This window comes from Euprymna scolopes, chromosome 36, assembly GCF_053919585.1.
Source record: "Euprymna scolopes isolate OS-2025 chromosome 36, ASM5391958v1, whole genome shotgun sequence".
Taxonomy (NCBI): Eukaryota; Metazoa; Mollusca; class Cephalopoda; order Sepiida; family Sepiolidae; genus Euprymna; species Euprymna scolopes.
This window is the reverse complement of record NC_136517.1, coordinates 81,912,922-81,936,470: the sequence shown is the minus strand read 5'-3', so window position 1 is coordinate 81,936,470 and position 23,549 is coordinate 81,912,922. Positions and strand designations below refer to the sequence as shown.

At 34.1% G+C, this 23,549-nt stretch overlaps 1 protein-coding gene across 1 annotated transcript in view; it reads right to left on the bottom strand.

The window, feature by feature from the left end:
* LOC145260630 (calcium/calmodulin-dependent protein kinase type 1-like) overlaps window positions 1–23,549 on the bottom strand; it is a 275,431-nt gene that overhangs the window by 155,206 nt on the left and 96,676 nt on the right. The gene's annotated exons all lie outside the window — the stretch shown is intronic.

Below are 23,549 nucleotides of genomic sequence, written 5' to 3'. Positions count from 1 at the left end.
TTGAAAACTAAGCGATTACACGTATGAACATGTATGAAGAACTGTTGTACATTCAATAAGATACTCGCTACATACACGTTTATATGTATACTAGGGAATATATATACACACCATTCTATGTTATACAGACCTCCATACCCCCCAGACAATATGACATATCCCCGTTTAGTGCTGTTTCAAAACTCCTTTATATTACACAGGAAGGATTGTGGATTTTCTTAACGATTCTGTCAATTTGAATTTTTGTTAAAAAAAAAAAAAAAAAAAAGAAAGAAAAATTCCCGTTCAAGCTATGAAAATTATTTCATGTTTGATTTTCATAAACCAAGAAACTAAATCCAATATGTGGCCATTTTTCGTAACAAATTAGGATATTCGGTATATCTTAAATAGTATGTGACTAATCCCTCCACCCGGCAAGATATTTCGATTGGGCAATGCTGGGTATACGCAGCTAGTAAAAAACTCTTTTATGAACAACAATGAAAGGCATTTATTTATGACTTTTGTTTTAAAGAATCTCCCTGCTTTGAAAAACTTCGGAACTGACCTTCATTTCTGATTTGACATAGAAGACTTGCATCAAATCCATTGCCAAGGTCTCTAGAGAAACGATTGGATCATTCTACCACTCCAGAAGGAATCACACTACTGATGCAACCCTCTACCAATCTAAGAGCCAAATACGTCCTAGAATGGAGTACTGTTGCAACATCCGGGTAGAATCTGGTCAAAGAACTCTTTCCTGCCTGGAAATGATACAAAACCAACTTCGAAATCTAGTGGGTGGTGTTCTCTTCTCTTCACTACAACTTCTATCTCACAGAAGAGATCTTGCTAGTCTTTCTCTCTATGCCTCTGTTCATTTTTGAAAAACAAAGGATATCCCCTGTAGGGGCAGCTGCGCATGTAATTGTGAGGCAAGGGTTGTGCAATTACCAACCACACCTCTCCTGAATTTGAGTCCAGTGGCAAGGAGAAATGTTAAACGACTGGAAACAATGCCGAGATAAGCGGAGAGCACATACAGCACCTGGAAGTCCGAAATGGTCACCCATTTATTACTGACCGGGTTCAATGTTGCTCTGCTCCATTGTTATTTTAATGGCAGGTGCTCGACTGAGCTTCATTCTATGGTCTTCACCTCCTGTAAGACATTCACAGCAAACAGTTGTCTAGCTACAGCCACTGTCAGCAATTTCTCTTCCTCCCTATCTGTGTCTAAAACTAAACGAAAATTCCATGAGCAAAGTTTCTTTCCCAGAACTACTCATCTGTGGAACAACAATACAGCAGAACTGCTTCCCAGCTGACTATGACATTATTGTTTTCAAGTCCAACGTTAACATTTTCTGATTAACAGTGTCCAAGTGAAGAAAAGAATTCAATAAGAGAATTCGTTTGGCTGCTGAGAAGATGGCCGATGTTCGGGTGTCCAGTGGAGTTAGGCAGCAGAAAGGACTAGGGGAGAAGAAGTCTTTCTCCGTTGGTTCCAGGAAACTCCCTAGTTGCTGTCTTCGATTCCCAATGGGGCTGTAAGTAATCCTTGAAGGATCGATATTTACTTGCTGCCCACCTCAGCAGGATGTGACACAAGGCTGGGAAAGTAGGAATATCAAGCAAGCTCCCCTAAACATAAACCGTAACGTAACATGCGGCCGCAGCCGAGATTGAACTCACGACACAAGTTTGTAATTCAAATCTTGTCTTTAGCTGAATACTTGATACTTCGTCAGGGCTATCAAGGGTGTTTTTTATCGTGACGCCATCAATAGATAGAGTGCCTACCACGAGTATTTTATAGTACATACAGTACCTTGCCTTCCCAAAAGATCACCCATCTGGTACTGGCCAGGCTCAATGTTGCTTAACTGGTGATCTAGCAAGAACCGGTGTGTCAGCATGATTGTGCCTAAAGGAGAGACACTCTTGCCTAGCAAAATTGTCTGGGCATCCCTGTCAGCATTCCCTAGTTGGGGTACCTCAGGCAGCAAGCAATAAACTTACCCCACTTTAAAGCCGGGTGGCAAGGCCTTGGAGAGTGGACCTCCTAGATAATACCCAGGCGGCATACCTCAGCCCGACAGGTACTGGTCCAGTTCCTGGCCCCACACCTGTCAGGCTAATTGTCAAGAACAGATTCTTGACTGGTAGTTTCTATCTAAGTCTCCAAGCAACTGAAGCAACAAATAGACATCCTCCAATATTAAAAATAATGGGAGGGTCGGTTTAAATGAGTATATCCTATCATGTGACCAAACCCCACGTGAGTACTTATCCAAGTTCCCAACTAAGTTATGTCAATATCAAAATTTTATGGGTCTTCACAAACAATGTGGGCGCAGAGCAGTTGACAAAGCAATGAGTCAGAATTCATGCGATTTTTGTGCTATCATGTCACCCGGAACACTACATTGAGTGGCGCCACAAAAAATTCTTTCATAATTTAGGGTGGGTTTACAAAGTAGCCAGACTGAAGTAATATTTTTCCACAAATCTTCAACTTCCGATGTTGGATTTCATTTTGAAAATAAACGTCAATGAGAGAAAATCATCTTATCCTGGGCAACAGCATCATATCTTGCTAGTAAAAAAAAGAAAAAACAATCCTATTCTTTTTACAAGGCCAGTCCAATGAATAGCAGCTAATTTGTGATTGTCTCCCCTTCACCCTTTGGGCTGCTTTCTTATTGAAGGCCACCGTTTGAAACCAGACAATAATGAATAAACTTAATTGCAAAGACACACACACACACATATATATATATATATATATATATATATATATAAATAAATGAGAGAGAGAGAGAGAGAGAGAGAGAGAGAGAGAGAGAATTAAAAAAGAAAAGGAACAAACCAAGTTATGTGTTCATTAACGTTTTGTCTTGTAGTAGTAAAGTCTATTCTGTTCATTGTCAATACACAGGAGCTGGGAGAGGAAGAGGAGGAAGAAGAAGCGGTAGGCGTGGATGGTTTTATGGGAAAGAGAGCGAGACTAACCACAAAAATTCCCGAGATTTGAGAGGAATAAAAGACCGAACTTGGACGGATAGGCGACTGTGCTTTTGCTCAAGCAGAGAAAACGGTGAGAGCAGAGGAAAGTCCCTCCCTAAAGAAAGTTCCGGCTCAAAGTGAGAAAGAAAGTGAGGCTGGAGGACCCAGCAGTTTTCAAAAAAGGAAAAGTTATGTGTTCATTAACATTTCGTTTTTATTACTGGACTTTCTCTGGATGAATGAAGTCTCACAATAAAGATGAAACGTTCATGAACACATAACTTGGTTAGTTCCTTTTTTATCTCTCTATTTTGTCAGAATACCATTTCCATTACTCTTATCATATACATATGGACGAGTGTCACGGGTAAGGAAGGTTAGCCAAATTTATCTGGAGCAGGAAACTAGATCAAATATTAGGAACATGTGATTAAGGGAGGTGGTGTTTGATCAACACTGCTGGGGAGCCATGATTTAATATATTGTTTTCTTTGTAAATCCCCGAAACAGTTTCATGGTAGACAACTGATGATCCCTGAAATAACATTGGGACTATTGTGAATTCAAGAAAGCAAATTGATGCAGCGATTGCAGGTGATTAAATGACTTACTGACTAAATAGTTTTCCAATGAATGATAAAAAATTATAAAAATGAAAGAAGTTGTTTTATATAGTTTTAAAGGTTAAAAAATTTCCTAGCTTACATATATACTAGCAATTCAGCCCGGCTTTGCTCGGGCCCTAAGTACTGTTCATAACTTGCCCTACGTGTGAATACACTTTATGTAAGATTTCAAATGTTTAGACCAAAATGTGTCTGAGTAATTTCATAGAGGCCGCAGTTACCTACATCTAAAATTTCAAGTCTTCAGACCTAAAATTGGTGGAGGAGTTTGGTAGAGTCTTCAAAGGTCGAATTGTTGAACTTTGACCCCTTGACAGCCAAGTTTCTGGTGCGTGTCTTTTTCTCCTGCTATCACATACATGCATGCACACACGCACACATGCACCTCAATCACCACCTCTTCATAGTGGTGCCTCAATACACTGAAGAAGGTCGAAGGACACAGTCTAAAATTAGGTTCTTTTTAAAAGCCATTTATACGTAAAAAATAATAAATAAATAAAACCTATATATACATTTATGAATTTTTCACATGTATATACATAAGTATATACATATACACATATATACATGCATATATAGTAGCTTCCTTCAGTCTTGACAGACTATGGATACCCACTGTAAAGGGGCCTGTGCATGGAATATTTTGTGGCAAGAGTTGCATAATCTCCAACCACACCTCTCAAGTCAGCGTTGTTAAATACCAGTGGCAAGTAAAGGTTCAGGACGACTGGAAACAATGTCGAGATAAGCGGAGAGCACATACAGCACCTTAAATTCCCAAATGATCACCCATCTGGTACTAGCCAGGCTCAGCATTGCTTAACTTTGGTGATCTGATGAGAACCGGTGAGTCAACGTGATTATGCTGTACAGTAGAACCCCGGGATACGGTGGCCCTAGGATACGTTTTTTTTTTTTTTTTCAGGTGACGATGTGAAATACAAGGTTTATTTTCGGTCTCTGGTTACGGTATTTGCCCCACCTTACGGTGTTATTTATAATGTATTTGATTATGTACATGTGTATTATATACTGTACTGTATTTTGTTACTAATTTTTAATGCTGTATTCCGGGATTCTACTGTATATATATATATATATATATATATATATATATATATATATATATATATATAGAGAGAGAGAGAGAGAGAGAGAGAGAGAGAGAGAATAAATGACAAAAAGTTACATTCCAAAATTATTGATGTTGACCATCTTATAATTTATTCCTTTAATTCAGTTGACTTATACAATTCTTGACAGTATCTTTTTGTCATTTATTCTCTATATTGCTCTGTAATTACATTGAGCTTCTTAAATAAGGATTGATGTATATATTATAAGAAAATATATTTCTACAGAAATATATATATACGTAGCAAGATCCCAGGCGATACCAGATGGTCTTGCTTTACAAATAGAGGAAGAGAAGGTAGGAGAAGGGGGTGTGATATTTGATCAAGAAAAAAGAAAATTGTCCCTAGGACTTTGTCAAGAAGAAAATAATAGATAATAATTGTTCTTTAAGGGTTTTAATTTCCATTTTGTACTTATGTAGCGATAAGAAGAGGCAAAAAAAAAAAAAATAAATATGATAATGAGATTCTTGAGTTTGGCAGAAAAACAATACAGGATCGTTTTCTGGTTGAGTTTTGAAAAACAATTCAAATATTATGAAAACAATGACTTGGGTTGAAAATGTCTGCTTTGGTGTCTGGGAGATGTTATCATTTGGGTCCACCTGTTGTATTTAACTACCAGGGGTGGGGTGAAACCCTCATAAGAGCTAAGTTGAAAAGCTCTTGTTCTTAGCTGGGAAATTAATTAGATGAACTTAAGTTATACAACCTGCATCACGAAGCTCGGATCAAAGAACTCGACTTTAAACAAGTTTAAAATGATTTATAAATAATTATTTTGTTTAGTTTATATAAAAATGACCCAGAGTTTTTCTTTGTTCTCGATTGCCGGTCTGAATGAAGATACAGTTTATTTCAGGTATGCCCTGACACCAGATGATGAAAGAGATAGACTGGATCCAGCACAAAGTCAACAATGTTGCCGCATGGACTTAGGGTCATGCACATTTTGCATGCCCTGAGCAGCAGAGAGATATTTTCCAGTGACCAGTGAGAGTCTGGTCACGCTTGAGGGGTCCACCACTAGACAAGTAAGAATGTAGCCCTGCTGGGTTGCATCTATGGTCCTGCGAGCTGGGAGCGATGAACACGGCCAAGATTACATCACAAGTATGCTCCCATGAACCAGGTTAGCGACGGATGCGGCCCGGCCCCCGGACAAGAGAGAGCGTTAGAGTTATATAATATATATATATATACTAGCATTTCAGCCCGGCGTTGCCCGGGTGTTTGGAGGTGTATGCTGAGCAAAAAAAAAAAAAAGAGTAAATTTTTTTTTAATTTGACCCCTATTATGACCCCTTAAAATTTATAGTTTCGGGCTCAAATCACTTTATTAAATTAGATCCAGGTTCAAGGAACCTATATCTAAAATTTCAAGTGTCTAGACCCAAAATTGTCGGAGAAGTTTGGTAGAGTTCTTAAAGGTCAAATCGTTGAAATTTGACCCCTTAACAGCCAAATTTCTGGCTGACACCCGTCACATCGATTTTCCCAAATCTCAGTACCCGGTATTTCAAATTTCGAGTCTATAGACTAAAAATTGACAGAGTTATTGCGTAGGGAAATGTACACAGACAGACAGACAGACAGGTTCACTTTTATAGATATATAGATATATACATGCATATATACATACACACATATGTATTATATATATATACACACACATGTATATGCACATCTCTAAAATTATATAAATGCAACTTTGTCTCTGTGTGTGAGAGTTCGTTCATTATAGACTCCGAAATTTCTGAACAGGTTTTCTTTAAAATTTATAGAATTTTAGTGTATAAGTCTGGGAGTGATCTTAGCTAAGTTTTGTCTCAGAATACCTTCGACACAAGAAGGATTTACAATCTTTCAGATCAACACTTAGAGAACACGAAATTGCGCAGAAATTTCAGCTTGACATACGAAAGATTGTCGACAACGAGAGGTTTCAAACCTTGGTATGAAACATGAAAAGTGTTTGACTACTTGATATTAAAAATGTCCATCTTGAACTATTTTGCAATGGGTTTGTTGCTGTTGCATTCAAATACAAATAAGTCATATTGTCTTTTAAATGTTTCGTTATTACAATTATATAAATGCAACGTTGTCTGTGCATGTGAGTTCGTTCCTTATAGACTCCGAAACGGCTGAACAGATCTTCTTTAAAATTTATAGAACTTTAGTGCATGAGTGATCTGAGTTAAGTTTTGTCTCAGAATACCCCCAATAATTATCGATAATCGAAACCGTTATTTTAATTTATCTATCTCATCGGTAAAGCCATTTTTTGCATGTTATCGCTTAGCAACAATGATAGAACAACGGGCTGTGAAAATTCTACTGTAGGTAACTTGATAGCGTTTTTGTTGTTGTTGTTGATTTTTTTTTTTATTTTTTTTTTGCAGGACGTGGTCTGTAGGTTCGAACTCCACACGTAAATTTTTTGATGTTTTTTTTTCGTTAACTGGAAAGAAGTTCATATAAAATAATTTTATAAAAGAAACAGTAGGTTCTCTAGAGTGCAATCTAGAATAACATTTGATTTTTGTTTCATTAACCGCAAAGAATTTTATAAGATTTGAAAAATTACATTTTTTTTTTTTTTGTATGATGTGGTCTGTAGGTTCAAACCCCACATGTAAATCTTTTCATGTTTTTTTTTTTTTTGTTCGTTAACTAGAAAGAAGTTTATATAAAATAATTTTATAAAAGAAACAGTAGGTTCTCTGGAGTGCAATCTAGAATATATATTTTGAACTAAGTTACTGCATAGAGGCATGTGAAGCTTATCCCCCACCCCCGGGCGATTTCACAAATTTCGACGAAAATAAAAATGTAGGAGTGGTAAATATTCGTTGATCATCATTCAATCCTGGGCAACGTCGGGTCTCCCTGCTAATATATATATATATATATATATATATATATATATATATATATATATATATACACCCCCCCGCGCGCACGCAATATTGAAAGCAAAACCTTTTTGGGTACTCCTGCAGTATTTTACCCACCGATTTCACGATCTTAGCCGAGCGTTGATCGACATCCGTCGGAAAACGCCGGAACATGGCGAGCGGTACGATACTCTATCAGCCAATCAGGGCGCTTCAAACGATTCAACAAAATAAATGTATTTTACTTTAAAAAAACTTACGGTAAGTGTTTGTGATTTATTTTATCCCAATTTTTTGTATTAATTTTATCCATTTTGTTGTGTGTGTGTAATATCTTTTCCTTGTAATGTTGTTGCTATTCACATACTTTTAGCGTTCTTGCACCGTAGCTCCGAATTCTCGGCTTTCGTCGGCGTTAACGCCGAAAGCGTTCGTCAATGCTCGGCTAAGATCGTTAAATCGGTGGGTAAAATACTGCAGGAGTACCCCTTTTTGTTTAAAGACGACAAACTCTGACCTACTTAGTTTTATTGTTTGCGTGAAATAAAGTAGAAGTTTTGTCATAATAGAAAGCAGATTTGACAAATATAAAAGTAGAGATAGGTGATATTTGCATTCAATGATGAATAGGAATAAGATGAAAAAAGAAGGCGAATTTATTAGAGACGAGCGACGAAAGTGAAAGTTATTTTTTTCTTTTTTAATAGAAATTGAATTGTTATATACTTTTTTGTTACAACAAACCTGTGTCACGGTTTCCACAAAGGAGAACTGAAAAATCAGAATACAATGTTGCGTTTGTAGGACGTATGCTATCGACGACAATGTTTGCGAAATAGACAGGCTCTATATCTGTATCTGATCATGGCTGACGAAATAGTAATAATCTACCTCCCGTAGGTTCAGTTGGAAATTCCATATAGATTCTCCAGTTCAACACAGTGCACATGAAAAAGTTTGAAGGTTACATTGAGCGAAATCAATATTTACGAAATAGACAAGACGTAGTTGTTCAATTTTTACATTTCATCAAGTCACTCATTAAAAAATTTAGTCAACATAAAATAAACGCTTACCGATTCCATACTAAAATCCCGATTCCAATACAATTATTGATTCGGATGCTTTATAAATCTCTAAATATTTAACTATCAGGGTTTTTTTTTTTTTTACCTAGATTACCGTTAAAAACACATGTTAAATGTGCAGATATTTTCTCAAAAATAAAAATACTTATGAAGGTGATCTATAGATTTTAGTTTTTAAAAGCCATAACATTTGTTCTTTTTTTTATTTTTATTTATTTATTTTTTTTATTTTCATTTATTTATTTATTTATATTATTATTATTATTATTATTATTATTATTATTATTATTATTATTATTATTATCAGAAGAAGAAGAAGAAGAAGAAGAAGAAGAAGAAGATTTCGTTTTAACCAAAGTCAAATGAAAAAAAAAATATGTAAAGGAATCGTTTTTGGTATCATAAAATAGGCACAAATTATTTTGATTCCGATACTCGGAAAAGTTCTGATTCCAATTAATCGCCCCAACACTAATATATATATATATATATATATATATATATATATATATATATAGCCAATTAAAAAAAAAAAAAAGAAAAGAGTCGTGAAAAGAATTTCGTATTGCTGACGTTCAGATTGTGCGGTGTTACTGGTGACGAGAGGCCAGGTGTGGTCGATTGGAAAAGAAGAGGACAGAAACTTGCTGTTGTCGAGAGAGTGACTCACTCCTTCCCGAACCCCAGAACCGAATCCTGATTGTAACCCTAGAAAATGGGTTGTTTATTTTCTTTATGGAATATACTTCCAAAAATAAACTATTAAAGTTGCTTAAAAAATAATAGAAATATTATTTTTTTTTATTAAAAAACAAAACAAAACAATGTTTACAAAGTGCCTGAGCGCGTTCATGCAGCCATGTTTTTTTTTACGTAATGAAATCAAGTGAATTTTACGAGTTAAATATTTTTCAATTTTTAAGCTATATCTATATCTATCTATAAAAAAAATTTCTAATGGTTCCAATTTTACGATATTTTCAGGTTCAATGCGAAATTTTATGCTCTTTCCAATAAATCGAATATAATATTCTAGACAAGCGTTCTTTTTTTAAAATTCACTCCCCCCCATTTGAAAATGTTTATTCAAATGAAAATAATTAATTTTCTCACCTCAAATATATATCACAAATTGAAGATAAAAGATCAATAAATAAAATGAGCTAATTTAAAACAAAAAGAAAAAGAACAGTTATTTGCAAATTTACCTGTAAAGTCCAAGGTTTAAAAACTTTTTTTAAAAAAACACGTTGAATTTTTTTTGTTTTTTTTAAGTGAAACCTTATAATCTTGTTATATTGTCCAGAAAATTTCTTAGAATTACTATAATTTATACTATTTCATTCAATGTTTTTTTTTTTTTTTTAGATATTTTAAAAAAAAATTCTCTCCATAAAGAAGAAATAAAATATATTAAATTAAAAACTCGTGTATTTCTCCGAGAAAATAAAATAAAATAAAAAATTCGTTGAGTGTTTTTTTTTAAGTCAATCTGTAGTCCCCCCCCGCGACAATCTTGCACGAAAAACACCCGTCTAGCTGAAACCACTGTCAATAATTTTCCCCACTCTTTATCTGTGCCTAAACCAAAACGTAGATTCCATGAACAAAGCTTCTTTCTTAGAACTGCACGCCTGTGGGACTCTCTTCCGTTTGCCCGTTTCCCACCTGACTACAAGTTGGTTGTTTTCAAGTCCAACGTAAACAAATTCCTGATGAACCGCCCCTTTAAGTAATCTAATTTACCAAATTTGCATTACTAACGATTACTATATTATCCCATTGACTACTGTACACTCAATAACCCTTATTCTCGAGTAGCCTCCAGGCCTCGATAAGGTGGTGCTCCCCCCTGTAAAAAAAAGAAGAAAAAAGAACTATCATGAACGTTATGGTGAGGAATATAGGAAATTTTGAACACAAAACCTTGTTGTTAAAAACAACTCTTCACCGGCGATAAAAACGTTGGAGCAAACCAATGTAGTGTATAAATTTAAATGCTCTATTGGAGAATGTAACTCCAAAAATAATACATACATTGGGCATACAACAACAACGTTGTCCCGGCGAATAACTATGCACCTTAACGACACAAGCGCGATTTACAAACATTTAAAAAAAGAACATAGCTGTCCCCCCTCCAATGTTAGAAAGGTCCTCGTTGACAACACAAAAATTATACAACGGGAAAATAATATAAAAAAATTAAAGATTCTTGAAGCGTCGTACATTAGAACTCTTCAACCTAATATAAATGACATTGCATTTCAAAAAAGCAGTAACGTTCTGAAATGTCTTGCGTAGTCCGTGTTGGACGGACTTCGTACATTGTGTCTACGAACTTGCTGGTTTTAACACTCGAATTTTTAATCGACTTTTATTCTTAATCGACTTTTATTTTAACTCATCACTGACTATATATATTTTAGTTTTCATTTTTAATCCTCATTTTCGCAATCCTGTATTTTTAACACCTGATGATGATTCATGGACGAATCGAAAGCGCTCGTAACAGCAACATGTATGGATCCTTTATTAATATTTTTGATTTTGAAACAAAAAAGACAATACGAAAAATTGAAAAATTAAAAAAAAGAATTATAAGACAAAATGTCTCCGTTGTATTTAATAATATTTGCTTGAATATATATATATATATATATATATATATATATATATATATATATATATATATATATATATATATACTAGCAATGTTAAGCAGCGTTGAGCCTTGCCAGTACCAGATGGGTGACAATTTGGGAAGGTTAGATGCTGTATGTACCGTGCCAAGTCGTAGAAATTTTCATGTTGGTATCATGGGGGGGGGGGGATAATTCATTGGGAAAGATGTGCCCCCAGTCTTCGTTAAGATATGCATCTAAGAGAAGGAAACTCTGAAGTAAAAACCTGCGGTCTACTGTGTACTGCCCTGCGGCAGTCATCTACACCAACAAAAGTTAGCAGCAATACCAAAAAGTGTAGATGGTTCTACACAAAGCCTTCACCACTATAAACAAATCATCTGTGTTGATTTCCGAGCAACTTAGTTGTTGTGGCGGAACCACATATGTTGAACTCGACAGGAGAGTTCATCATATACTAGCAAGGAGACCCGACTTTGCCCGAGAATGAATGAGGATCAATTAATGTTTTACCCTCCCATATTTTATTGTCATTGAAATGGGTAAAATCGCATATTTTCAATCCTCTCTGCCGCGACTTAGTTCACAACACAGTGTAGTCTACATTGCACTGTAGAGAACCTACTCTTTATTTTATAAAATTATTTTATATATAACGGTTTGAATTAAAGTTTAAAATGAAAATATCAGGTATCATGGTTCAATTGTGCTCTAAACAGAAACATTCATTTCGAACGCGCCCCTGTTATGTTAATAATTGCATGATGCTATGTCATACCAAAAAAAAAAAAAAAAAGAAAAAAAAACTACTATTGATTTTATATGGCGGAACTTTCTGCTTGTGTGGTAATAAAACTTCTCAAATGCACTTGTAATGTTAGGTTGTATAAGGCGTTGTATAACTTTAGTCAAAATCGCCTGTTCCTTCTTTTATTGGATTTTCTCCAATTATTGATTATCGGCACTTATCAAAGACATTCTAATACTTATTTAAGAACTCTGCCAGACATATAAAATACATTAGTGTGAAATTAAAAAAAAAAAAAAAAAATTTAAAATTTAAAAAATCGGCCCAACTGTTTAGGAGTCTATAGGAAACGAACTCACACAAACACACTTCCTTATATATATTACTTTTGAATGTGCATCTTTTAAGTAATGTTGAAACGGGAATAACAAAAATCCGGAAAATAATTTATTTATTTTTTTTATTTTTTTTATTTACGGCGGAAGGTGATTAGGGTTAGGGTTAGGGTTAGGGTTACGGCGGAAGGTGATTAGGGAGAAGATAGGATGCACACCACATGTTTTTTAAGCTTCCTCCAGATATGTAAAAAAAAAAAAGTACATCCATGAAGGTGAGGGGGGTTGGACGAAAATGAATCACCTGACAAAACGATAACGAAGCCAACTTTGCAACTTGCACACAAATCCGTTTTTCTTATAAAATATATAAGATACAAGATTCTGTCTATTTTATGTTTATAATTGCATGACGTTAGTTGGTCTCCAACATGATTCGTAAACACAGTTTAACCTCCTTTCTTTTTCCCACCGGGACATGAGAGTTTATTTTTATCTAATGAAGCAACTAGATAAACAAGAATCCGTTGATTTAAACACGAGGATAGCTCATTAGGGTTAGGCATTTTGCATTTTGTAAATATAATTAGTTTTAGTTTTTGCACAAGGTAAAACACGATTTTCTATTTGTGTGCTAGCAGGAAGACTCGACGTTGCCCGAGATTGAATGATGATCAACAAATGTTTCATACTCCCATATTTTTTATTGTCATCGGAATCGGTGAAATCGATTGATTACCCCTTCCAGTTGGGGACACATTGCAGCCCACCGGGAAGAAAGCTTCATATGCCTTCATGCAGTGTGTTAGTCTACAATACATTGTAGTCTACATTGCACTGTAGAGAACCTACTGTTGATTTTATACAATTATTTTTTATATATAATGGCTTGAATTAAATTTTAAAATACAAGAGTCAAGTATCATGCTTCAATTGTGCTCTAAACAGAAACATTCATTTCGAAAGCGCCCCTGTTATATCAAAGAACCTACTGCTGATTTTATATGTCAGACTTTTTGTCTTGTGTGGTAATAAAACTTCAAGTACTCTTGCGATGTTAGGCAGTATCGTTTTGAAGCTCGACTCTTCGGACGACAAATATCGAAAAATTGACTAAAAACATCAATTCCTTCACCCTAAACTGGGCACTTTTCTACAAGGAGGGGTCGCTTTTTTCACTGATATTTTCTAAAGTCATCCCCTCTTTTCGATTGATTGACTAGTCTTCGCCACTTCCAGTTTGGCAATGGACGCAACGGCAAAGACGTCACGTTTTTGTCCTCCTTCGCGGTATGGGTTTGAGCCTGCTTGCCTACAACCAACGTTTTTTTTTTCTTTCTTTTGCTCAACACACACCTCCAAACACCGGGGCAACTCCGGGCATCCATGCTAATGTAAACTAATTTGCAAAGTTTATTGAAACAGGTGGTGAGTACTGGAAATCTGGAAAGATCTGTTGTCACTCAGATTCCAGGGAACACCACAGGTTGTTCTCAAAGATAATTCTTTGATGATGTCCTGTGAGAAAACTCCTAGTGGGTAATTATAATCATATAAAATCATCATGAATTAAAATATCATATTTTACGACCGGGCATCGCCGGGCGGCCTGCTAGTAAAAAGTTTATAAAAAAAAAAGATTGGCTAACCTGCTGGTATTAATTAATACTGGCACTGTTGATAGGAACTATTAATTGATATTGCAAACATTGGTCTATACGCGCCTCTTCTAAGCATAATACCCCCTTCGCTTCAACTAAAATTAGTCAAAACATCGTTTACTATCATTCGGGTTCTTCGACATGCTCAACTTCTTATAATCTTTACGGTTTCTTTTTTTCTTTTCTTTTTGGAATCTTTTGGGATGAGGCTCCATAACTTGTGTATTCATTTTTTTTTTTTTTTTTTTTTTTTGCAGACTTATCCTCATCTTCGTAATTGCTGTTTCACAACGTTTCGACCAACTCATCCTCTGACCGCGACGGGATAGGAATGCCGAGTCTCGTAACTGTATCCCCAGTAATTTACTGCCTTCCATAGTTGCTGTCTCACCACGTTTGGAGGCCCGTAGCGCAGTGGATAGAGGCATTGAGTCTCTACGGTTACATGTGAGCATTATCTGAAGATAGTGCTTTCAATCCTACCCAAAGCAGGCCAGAGGATTAGTTGGCCAAAACAACTATGGAAGGCAATAATGTAATTACTGGGGATATACAGTTACAATATTCAGTATTCCTATTCTAATGCGGTTAATAACCCGAAGAAGGCCAGAGGATGAGTTGGCCGAAACTTGGTGAAACAACAGCTATAAAGATTAGGATAACAGTCCCAACAGAATGAATACATCAATTATTGTAATCGATTTCAATCAGAAAAGGGATTTGAGAAGAAACGAACAATCTTTAACTTATGTTGATAAATGTGGAAAGAGGAAAAGAAGGTAAAAAATCAAAAACAAAAAAAAAGTGACGTCTTATCCGTTGCGTCCATCACCAAACCGGAAGTGGCAAAGGTTTAAATTAAGGCTAGTCAATCGAAAAGAGGTGATGTCTTTCAAACATATCGGTGAGAAAAAAAAAAAAAAAAAGCGACCCCCCTCCTTGTAGAAAAATGCCTAGTTAAAGATGAAGGAATTAACATTTTTAGCCAATTTTTCGATATTTGTCGTCCGAAGGGTCGAGCTTCAAAACGATACCACTCTCATGCAAATCTGTCGCCTCTGTCAAAAGCTTTTGCGGGACGGACATACATACATACATAAATACATATATACATTTAAAGACAGGTGAGATTTATATAATAGATGATGTTTTTTTCTATGATTCATTTTAATTGAAAGTTCGCCGCCTGTAAATACAAACATTATATATATATATATATATATATATATATATATATATATATATATATAGGTTCTTTGATATGACAGGGGCGCATTCGAAATGAATGTTTTTGTTTACAGCACAACTGAACCATGATACTTTACTTTTATCATTATAAACTTTAATTCAAGCTATTATATATCAAAATAATTTTATAAAATCAACAGTAGGTTCTCTACAGTGCAATGTCACTGTGGGGAGGCATGTGAAGTTACCTCTCGGTGCACAGCCATGGGTCTCCAATCGATTGGCAAGAGTTAATATTCTATCGATTTTTATATATTATAAAGTTGCGATCTCAAAAATAAAAAAATATATCTATATGACTTGGGTTCATTAGCCTGAACCGAAATCGAATCCCAAACATATGTATATACATATATAACTTGAGTTCCTTCAGCTATAATCGAAACTGAAACAAAAACTTATGAAGAATTCTTGATAAAATTATTTATAAAAAAATAGATTACTAAGATGCCATCAGCTAAAATCGAAACCGAAATCAAGAATTATAAAGAATTCTTGATAAAATTCTTTAAAAAAAAAAAAGATTATTGGAGTGCCATTAGCTATAATCGAAACCGAAATCCAAATTTATGAGGAATTCTTGGTAAAAGTATTTATAAAAAAATTAAATGTCTTGAGTGCCATCAGCAACCAAAACCAAAACTTATAAAGAATTCTTGGTAAAATTATTTATGACAAGAAATGGAAGTACATAACAATTAAACGACCCGGATGTAAGCGGGACACAGAAAATAACACACGCTATCGTATTAATATATAGATAAAAAAAACACATTAAAGATGCAACAGTCCGATTTTGATGACTGACATCATAAGTCCATTTGAGAAGTTTTATTACCACACAAGCCGAAAGGCCTGACATAAAATCAACAGCAGATTTTTTTTATATGACAGTGGCGCGTTCAGTGTGTGGAGGAATGTGAAGCTTCTTCTAGGTGCACCGTGATGGGTTCCTAAATAGAACATGCAATCAATCGATTAGATTGAAAAACAGGCGATTTTACTGATTTCGATGACAATAAAATATGGGAGGGTGAAACATTCATTGATCATTATTAAATCCCTGCTAATATATATATATATATATATATATATATATATATATATATATATATATATATATATATATATATATATATGTGTGTTGCCGGTCTCAATATACCATTGCCTTCAGTGCCGACAGCAGCTGTGGTATTTTCTTGCACGTTATTGCTGCTTTGGCTACTGTGCATCGTGACGTTTTTTTTTTGTTTTTTTTTAATTCAATTTATAACATTATATCATCAATTCTTCATGCTGAATTATATTTTAAGTTATAAATTTATTATATTTTTTACTAGAATATCTTGTCCTTTTCTTTTCCAGTTTTAACAACTAGTCTTTTACTTTTCCATGTTTAAACTTAACCATATTACTTTTCATGCTAGCATTTTTCTATTGTAATATATATATATATATATATATATATATATATATATATATATATATATATATAAATTCGTATTCCTGTCTGTTTGTTTGTTCACAAGTTGATTAATATATATAAAAATCCATTAGTTTATCTTATTATTCATTCCTATATATACTATGATCATTGCAAAATATAAGATTAAAGAGGTGACGTCATTTGCATAATACATTAAGGAAAATCGATTCAATTAAATAGCAGTGTATTAGTTATTGTTTATAATGAGAGAATTATTTTAAGTGTTCTATTTAAGTTTATTATTTAAATTTGATTTATATTGATAACATGTTTAATTTAATTTATTTTTACTGACATCGATTTTTTTATAAATCGGTTTGAGTTATTTCTCTTTGAGCACGAACGTTGTTCTTGTTTTTTTTTTCTTTTTTCTTGTTCGGCGGATATAAAAACTAAAAAATTTCAAGCATTATTTTTGGAATTAGTTTAAATAAAATAATTTCCGTGATTTCGCAATTAACGTTGTGGCCCAGTGAATTTTTATTTTAAAATAAACAAACAATTCAATTCAACTACGATTCTTTATTTAAAACAAAAACAAAAAAAACTTTCATTTACACTTTTTTAAAAGTTTTTTTTTCTTCACATTTTTTTGACATCGTAACTAATTTTTTTTTTTTTTAATAATGCAATAAGTCATAACTCATCATTTTTTATAACATAAACATTCGATTAACAAAAATTATACTTTGATATTTTTGAAACTGAATTATTTACAGTTTGTTTTCCTTGCAACAGACAAATCTTTCTAGACTGAGGTAGCATAAAAGAAATTCGCTTAAACTGGAACATAGTCATAAAAAGGTGCTCAATATCAGGAGAATAACTTCTCTTCGTATCCCTTCTGCCGAAATATCTGGTGGAGAGTTTGTCACGTACTTCTTTTTTTTTGGGGGGGGTACATTTTCATGTTTTAATTCGTTCTTTTATTTTTGAAATTTTTGTTGGGGTAACGATGGAGTTGACATATAATAATGAAAAACTGATCAATATTTTTAGTATAACAGGTGTGGCCAAATCGAACTTCATGTTGACCCTGGTAACGCTGGGTATCCATGCTAGTATAAATATGATCTACAGAGAAATCGTACTCTTAAATTTTCGATGTACAGGGAGACCTTAGAGACTAGAGGACAGTGTGCGTGTGTACACACACACATACACACACAGTCCTCTAGTCTCTAAAGTCTCTCTGTACATCAAAAATTTAAAAGTACGACTAGCACTCCAAAATTAATACTTCCTATATTTTTATTCCGCCTTAATGGACCAGAGGAGATTGCAAATTGCATTGTTATGATGACTGAACTTATGCATTTTAAACCTGAAAGCTTTATCTCTCTCTTGCAGATATTGACGGCATGAGATTCTAAGAAATCAACCCCTTGTCACAAGTAGAAATGCGTCATTGAATTCCTGGCAAAAGTGCATTGAAAATAGTGGCGACTATGTAGAAAAATAAATTCTGGAACATAAAAGATCGCTCGGTGCCAAGTATGGAATAGATCAAGAAGTGAGACTTGCTGATTCTCTCGGGTAAGAGAATGAGATATACTGCTACCAGCTGCATCAGTACAGCTCAAGAAACCAAACTTTTATTGATGCGGACATTAAAATCATCAAATACACGTACTCGGGCGTTAGTATCTAAGGAGATGCTGCATGTTTAGTGTGAAAGACATAGTTGATCAGAGAACAGTCTTCGTGTAACAATGCATATGAGCGTGTGGGAAAATATCAGCGGCAACGAAGGATGGCTGGCTTGCAAAGAGATTAGCAGCAGCAGTAGCTGAAAAGAGTGCTTATGCAAATTAGGAGGCATGCGCAAGAAGAAAAAGGTAAAACAGGAGAAAAAAGTCACAACGTCAGAGAAGCAAAGTGCGTGTCGAAGAAAATGGACGTGTAAAGTCAAGGACGAGCAGAGGAAGGAGAAACGCGCATCAAGCTAGATGGACATGTGGCAGCAAGAGACTTTTTAAGAGAGTAACGTTAATAAACGTTTTTGTTAAAAAGGAAAAGATGCCGACCCGGATTTATTTTTGTTTGTTTGTTCCTTCTCGGGGGTGCCGGATACCGTGGGGATTCGAGAGAAGTTTGAACTGTAACCAACACAGTTCGAACGTAATGGCAATGTTACACTGGGTCAAAGGAGAATGTTAGGGGAAATATAAGTAACTAACGCAATGTTGCAATTTTGCTGGGTGTCTGATATGTTGGGGTGGGGATGATATTAACGTTGAAGGGGGTACCAGTGGAACAAGTTCCTTGGAGCACACTCCATTACAGTACTCGTAAAACCTGTATATGGATGCAACGTTACGGTGATAAGAAAAGGAGCCGGAGTTTGGTAGACAGTCTCGGGCCTATTTGAGGCGTATATACCCACCCCGCACCCTTCACATGCATTCAGATAGCATGTGACAAGGTCACGTTCAACGTGAGCAACCCGAAACCTTCGAAGATTGTTGACATGCAAAGAATTTCATGTGAAGAATAGGTTACGACATGCTTATGAATGAGGACGCCTAAGAGGCAGGAAGATACTTGACATAAATAAAACGACAAATTGAGAAACGCAATGGCCGAAATCTATATATATATATATATATAAAAGTGAACGTGTCTGTGTGTCTGTCTGTCTGTCTGTGTACATTTCCCTACGCAATAACTCTGTCAATTTTTAGTCTATAGACTCAAAATTTGATATACAGGGTACTGAGATTTGGGAAAATCGATGTGATCGGTTTTCGGCCAGAAATTTGGCTGTTAAGGAGTCAAAGATCAACGATTTGACCTTTGAGAACTCTACCAAACTCCTCCGACAACTATGGGTTTAAACACTTGAAATTTTAGATATAGGTTGCTTGGACATGGATCTAACTTAATAACTTTATTTGAGCCCAAAACAATAAATTTTAAGGAGTCATAATAGGGGTCAAAGTTAAAAAAAATTAACCGCTTTTTTTTTTTTTGCTCAACATACACCTCCAAATATCTGGGCAACGCCGGGCACCCATGCTAGTAATTCAATAAATGCGTAAAATAAATAAATATGTAAATTAAGTAAATTCAAATAGGGCAAGAAGCAAAATAAAAATAATGCTATTTTCTTAGCCCTAAAAGAGCCCCTGAGGCACACCCAAGAGTTATTGTGAAGTATATAGACAAACAAAATTATATAAAAATTAATTAGTTACAACTTTTCAGAAAGTTTTATAAAATTCCAAGGCATCAATTTTTTTTAATAAGCACAAAAGTGTCAATTTTAGCCATTTTAACCCGGAAGGCATCCTGGAGGGGGGGGGGGCAGCAACCAGAATTTTCCCGGAAAATCCGTTCTGTTACTTTTTTAATCATATCATGTTTAATGTTTGTGCAAAATTTCAAAAAATTCCAAAGCGTAGTTATTGAGAAAAGTGCGGACAGACGAACGGACGGACAAGGGTGAATTTACAGGTCCACCCTCCTTTTGTCATGGGACCAATAAAAATTCTTTGTATATATTTCTTGTATAAAAAAATGTGTTTCTGAACTCGGCCTATGAGTAGTACTCTCACTCTGCTAGACTTATAACGTAGGATCTCCGACTAGAGATCACATTAGAAACATGTACACACATATGCAGCTAATAATGTTTGTATAAATACACACACACACACACACACACACACACACACGTACATCTATTATATAAAGGTTAGCTATCTATGTATTTGCATTTGTATGTCCAGCTAAAGTCAAAATCTACACAAGACACACCTACTAAGTGTATATATTCTTGATTGGCATAGCACTGTATGAATAATGTTTAAAATTTAGAAAAAAAAAACCCTCATTTTAAGGGGAGGGTCAGGTTTCATCTGAGGGGGCCATTTTTTTCAGTGTTATTATGAACTAATGTGGAAAGAAAATGCCAAATCTTTTATCGAAGAATCTATTATATAAAAGAGAGGTGTGTGTATGTGTGTATGTCCAGAGAGAGGAAGGGACTAGGTGGAGAAGAGGGGTTGGGGAGTGAAAGAGAAGAGGTAGAAATTTGATAAAAATAGGTTACTTTTGCTCCGGGTTATTCTGGTTAACCCATGCTAGTATATATATAAATGACAAAAGGTCTATATTCCAAATTTACAGATATTGTCCATCTTACCGTTTATTTCTTGTTCAATTCTTAACAGCGCTTGTTTCATAGCGCAGAATCAGTCATGTAATTAATGTCAATTTTTGAATTTATTCCGCCCTTAACTCATCAGAAGAAAAGGAACTCATCAACTTTAAAAGGAAATAAAGCAACATGGTCATGATTACAAAATCTGAAAATCGGAAGTGAAGTTGCAATTGTGTTTTGTTTTAGTTACGCCATCTTTGAATTTTAATATATCATATATATATATATATATATATATATATATATATATATGTGCATATAATAAAATATAATATAATATATTAAACTTTCCTCGATTCCGATACAATTGCCAATTCCAATTCTTTAAAAATATCTACATTTTTATTTGTAGAGTTATTATTTATTTATTTACTTATTATTATTATTATTATTATTATTATTATTATTATTCACTCGCTAAGAGTTTTCCCATAGGCTATCATCAAAGAATTATCTTTGAAGACAATTTGTAGTGCTCCCTGGAGTCTGAGTGACTACAAGTCTCCCCATATTTCAAACGCTTTCCACCTCTTTTGATACGATTTACAAATTAATTTACGTTATCGCACTATTGATTTTTCGTTGGTATCGGCCATTGGCCCTCACTGGAATTTGAGTGTCAATAAGCCTTCTTCTTCTGATTATTATTATTATTATTGATGTTGTTGTTGCTGTCATCATCATTATTTTAATATTATTATTACTACTACTACTGTCCTCCTTACCGTTTATTTCTTTAAGCGTGTTAAAATGTTCGATTCTTTACAGCACCTGTTTCGTAGCGCAGAACCATTGATCTAATTATGATATCAATTTTTCAATTTATTCCGCCCTTACTCATCAGAAGAAAAAGGAACTCATCAACTTCAAAAGAAAATAAAGGAATATGGTCATGATTACAAAATATGAAAATCGGAAGAGAAGTTGCAATTGTTTTCTTTTAGTTACGCCATCTTTGAATTTTACTGTAGAGTCATCATCGCTAATTTTGATAATTTATTTGTATATGCTCTGTAGGTTACATCGAGTTTCATAATTAAAGGATTGGCATAAATAAAAGATGAAATATAATTGAATAAACATTTTTCCCATAAACATATATCCCACATTTCCTTTTAAACAGCTAAATAATAGGGAATTTTTTTAAAAAATTCCCTATTATTTTTGGTCCTGGATATGACCTTAAACTATATCCAGTAGTGAGGCCCAAGCTTGTGGGCTTTGGGGAGTGTGGAGCCACCCTTTAATTGCCATTGCTCCCAGGTCCACTCTGACCCGGAGTGGTAGTACCTGTTAGGGTCCCAACTATGGGTTAAATAGAAACCGACTTGAAAACAACAAATATATTCTATTAAAAAATTTTTCTTCAAAATCTTTGGATTTGGCATTAAATAACCTGAAAAGGGTTGATATGCCGTAAGATAAAAACAACCAACCAACCTTTTAATTTTTATTTATACCAATGCTTTGAGTTCTGAAACTTGATGTAACTACAGAGCATATACAAAAAAAATGACAAAAGTCTATATTCCAAATTTCAAGATGTTATCCATCTTACCATTTATTTCTTTACGCGTACTAAAATGTGCAATTCTTGACAGCACCTGTTTCGTAGCACAGAATCATTCTATGTAATTATGTCAACTTTTGAATTTATTCCGCCCTTAACTCATCACAAGAATAGGAACTCATCAACTTTAAAAGGAAATAAAAGAACATGGTCATGATTACAAAATCTGAAAATCGGAAGAGAAGTTGCAATTGTGTTTTGTTTTAGTTATGCCATCTTTGAATTTTAATATATTATATATATATACAATCATGATCATATTTATTGGCATGGTCCAATAAAAAATCATATTTTGTTAATAAAATCTCATAAAAATGGTCAGAATCGAAGGTTATTATTAGAAGTATCATATGTATTTTTAACTGCTCTTTCTGGTGCAACAATTTGATTGCAAAAAAATTGAATACTAAAGAAATTACAAATGAAATTTCTAAATTACCGTGTTCAAAATTATTGGAACAGCTTATTATTTTCATCTATTACCAGTATAATTATTATTTTCATCTATTACCAGTATAATTATTATTTTCATCTATTACCAGTATAATTATTATTTTCATCTATTACCAGTATAATTATTATTTTCATCTATTACCAGTATAATTATTATTTTCATCTATTACCAGTATAATTATTATTTTCATCTATTACCAGTATAATTATTATTTTCATCTATTACCAGTATAATTATTATTTTCATCTATTACCAGTATAATTATTATTTTCATCTATTACCAGTATAATGACAACTAGTTTCATGTTTGACAATGGTTTCCTTACCTTTTTGTAGACTTATTATGCTTATTTAATGTTAATTTCAAAATTTTTTCTTTTTCAGATAATTTTTAGATAGCGTTTGCTTTGAATTAATTTAAATCAAGAAATTTTCATCCTGATTAAGACTAAGGAACACAGCGTAGACCTCAGGAAGCATGTGATTGCGT